Source organism: Manis javanica, chromosome 10 (genome assembly GCF_040802235.1).
Source record: "Manis javanica isolate MJ-LG chromosome 10, MJ_LKY, whole genome shotgun sequence".
Classification (NCBI taxonomy): domain Eukaryota; kingdom Metazoa; phylum Chordata; class Mammalia; order Pholidota; family Manidae; genus Manis; species Manis javanica.
Window position 1 is genome coordinate 100,839,825 of NC_133165.1, and position 3,766 is coordinate 100,843,590.

Sequence of the window (3,766 nt, forward strand, 5' to 3'; positions counted from 1 at the left end):
GTACACCTTTCCCTGCTTTCTCCAAATAAAATTATAGAGCTTATTATTTAATCATATCCCAGAGTTTCAGAGTTTTCTGTCTTAGTACAAAGCAATGGCTACATACACATAAAATGCTTATATGTTAATGTAATAGTTCCCCTGGTTCATCCAACGTGCAATGCATGTGACTTCAAAGACTACAATTTGGGGCAAGTATATATGAACTGAAAAAAACACCATTCAAGTTTCAAAACCTGCTCTTAAAACTATTTATAGGACACTCAGGTCCCTTAGTTCTTAGTAAAATAAAGGTGTGGCACTGTCATTTGATTATCAGTCCAACCTGTCATAGGAACAATGTACATTACCAGATGCCAATTTGAGGGACTAAAGATTTAAAATAGTATATTTCTTAATGGCTGAACACGGTAATTACAAGTGAGTTCGTGTTTACATTCTGCTGAAGACCTCTTTACAGTCTCAGCACCTAACAATATCTAACAGGCTCCAAGAATCCTGTTAAATGATGGTGCAATATTTTTAAAAGGAGCCAATTATTTGCTTCAGTCATTCAGAGCTGAAAATCTGCAAATGACCAAAATCAGATCTTTACTTTTCATGACTGTATAAAATGTGATCCAAATGTGTCCACCACTAATTTTTCAAAAAAGAAACATGCTACAAATAAGTGAACGCCATGTGCTCACTGATAAGTGTCTGGACTCCCTGGATGTCTTGTTGGGCTTAATTACAGACAGCTCACAGCAACACATTTGCTACAGAATGTGTAACACGATGTTAAGCCATTTTAGCTTTTACACCTCTGTGTTGCCCTTCTAGCTGGTGGTGCAGAAAGACTTGCATCATGACACTGTTCAGCTTTGCTGCATGCATGCCTTTAAATGACATCAATATCCATGCCCTCGTCCTTGTTCCAGACTTTACCTCTTCAACTTCCTGTACACTGGCAGTCTTTGAATATACCACCTCAGTATTCTCATCTTCATCATCATCTTCACCACCAGAAGGACTCCTCTTCCGCCTTCCTTCAACCATTTTCTAAATCTGCTTTTGAAGCCATCCATGTGCTCCTCTACAATCTCATTGCTGGAACTGTACTTACCATTTTGCCTTTTCTTCGTAGCTTTGCCTCATATGCACATAGTCCTAAATGCGGAGTCTTGAATGTGTTCAAACTTAAAATAAATGAACTCATACTGTGTGCACTTTTTCTGTGACCTGCTTTTTTTTTTTACTCAATATTATGCTCGTGCAGTTCACTATGTTAATAAGTACAGCTATGGCTTGTTAATTTCCCCTGCTGTATTAAACTTGCTATATAATGGGGTACATTATGTGAAAATAGCACAGTTTATACATTCAATATTGGTGGAAATTTAGGTTATTTATAGTTTTTGATGATTGTACGGAGATGTTGTGAAATTCTTACACCAACTCCTTGGACACATATGCAAGAATTTCTCTAAGCTACATTCCTGGATCAGAATTGTGGTGTTAGAGAGTATGTGCACCTTCACCATTACCAGATAATGCCAGGTTGTTTTCAGAATGGTTGTCTCCATCTTGTCTCCCTTGCTAACACTTGTACTTATGTAGGTCACATGATGAAGTTCTGGCCAATGAGATGTATGTAGAAGTGTCATTTGGAACTACTGGAAAAGCACTTGGCTCTATTCTGGAAATGCTGCTGGCTCAGCTGGGTTGTACCCACCTTTTTTTTCCCTTCTTTTTTTTTTTTTTAACTCTCTTTCTCCTACTGCTTAAAATGCAAATAAGATAGCTGGAGCTCTAGCAGCCACAAAGAACCAAGAAATGACCTTATAGGCACAAGTCAGAGAGAGGATGTTGGAGCAGAAAGCAGAAAGCCTGAGCTCCTGATGACCGTGGAACCACCATACAGAACTGGCTGCCAACTCTAGACTTGGTTATGTGTAAGACTTCTTTTATGAGAAATGAAACTTCTGTTTTGTTTATGTCACCGTGTTTTGCAGGAGATTGGTATAGGTATCTGCACATACGCCCAGTTGATAGTTTTCCTTTCTCATTGATTTTTGGTTCTTTATATAACCTAGGTACTATTCAATGTGAATTTTATTTGAAGGAAATACCTTTTCCCAGTTCATGGCTTGTCTTTTCATTCTCTTTATAATGTCTTTTGATGTACATTAGAAATTATGTACATTTCAGTTATATTTATTAATCCTGAAAAGGACTTTTCTTGGATTATTCATGGCATTGATAAATTTAAAAATAGGCAACTCCAAGTTTACTGTATATAAAACCAGCATAGTTAAAAGTGGATTTCTGTCAATCTGACTCCTTTCCTGCATTTGACAGCCTCACCTTTCACTTTAAAGACTAGGAGATGTATACTTAATGAATGTTTTTGTCTGTAGACCCCTCATATTGCTCTAAGACAGGGCTGCTAAACTTTTCCTATAAAAGGCCAGACAGCAAATATTCTAGGCTTGCAGGTCGTACTGTCTGTGTTACAACCATTGAATCCTGCTCTTAGAGAAAGCAGTCATAAACAATATGTAAGGCTTACATAGCTTGATTCATAGCACTGAAGTTTGAATTTCACAAGACTTAGCATCAGCAAAAATTCTTATTTTTTTTCAATCATTTAAAAATGTAAATACCATACTAAGCTCATGGGCTGTGCCACAACAGGTAGTGGGCTGGGCAGTAGTTTGCTAACTCCTCTCCAAGGTGCGGTGAATCCTGTGGGATAAGCTACATCTGGAGAAAGACATTGCCTAACACAACTATCTTAATAGCAGTTTCTGAGCTTGTTCTACGCCTTAGAAAATTGCATAAAGATCAGAACCATGAAATGAAGAAAAGAGTAAGTGGGAGACTTATCTCAGGTTGGGCAGTATCACATGCTTATGACAGGATGTCCCTTGTATAATGGATGCATTGTGAGGTAAGGGGCTGGTAAAGTACCCTTGTGTGATAAGAGAGCTTACTACATACACACCACAGTGTTAAGACACTGCCTGTATCCTTGTTCTCTATTCTCAGACAAGGTTGTAGGTAAAAATATCCAGTGTTATTGGTATGAAATGCTTTGGAAATTGGGCATTTGGGCTTTAACCATTCAGTCGCTGGTTAGACAGTCTTTCCAAGTCCTGATTTTTAATTCCAACACCTTGGTCTCTGAACCTTGAACCCGCAGTGAGGGCACTCTAGAGCAAATACATGGTAGGGCCCCTGCCCTCAGGGTTGGAAGTATTGTGCTATGTGTTATCAATCAGGACCTCTCTTCCGGCAGACAGATGGGGCCATCAGGCCGATGACCCAAGACCCAAAATCAGGTTCTCACACAAACCCTCCCCAGGTTCTGCAGGCAGGTGGTCCTGCAGGGGCCAGCCAAAGGCCAGAGCATGCGCACACTAGGAGAATGGAGCTGTGCCCAAGACCACAGATTAGAGGAACCAGCGTCCTAACCAGCCAGTGAGAAGACTTCCCTCAGGGGAGCGTTACCAGACGTCCCAGGAGAAAAATGGGACCTTAGAGGCAGGAGCATCAGGCCCTTGGGGAAGTCAGGGCCTTTGCACACCAATTAGAAAGTTACTCTTGGGGCCCTAACGGTGACCATGCCGCCCCTGAGGACAGGCCCAGCCCTCCCAGGCACCTCGCCGGCTCGCCCTAACCCCGCCCCCGGCCCCTCCCAGCGGCCCCGCCCCCTCCCCCGCGACCGTACCCACGGCCCCGCCGCTCGGTGGGCGGAGGCCCGGGACACGGGGCGGCCGGCCTG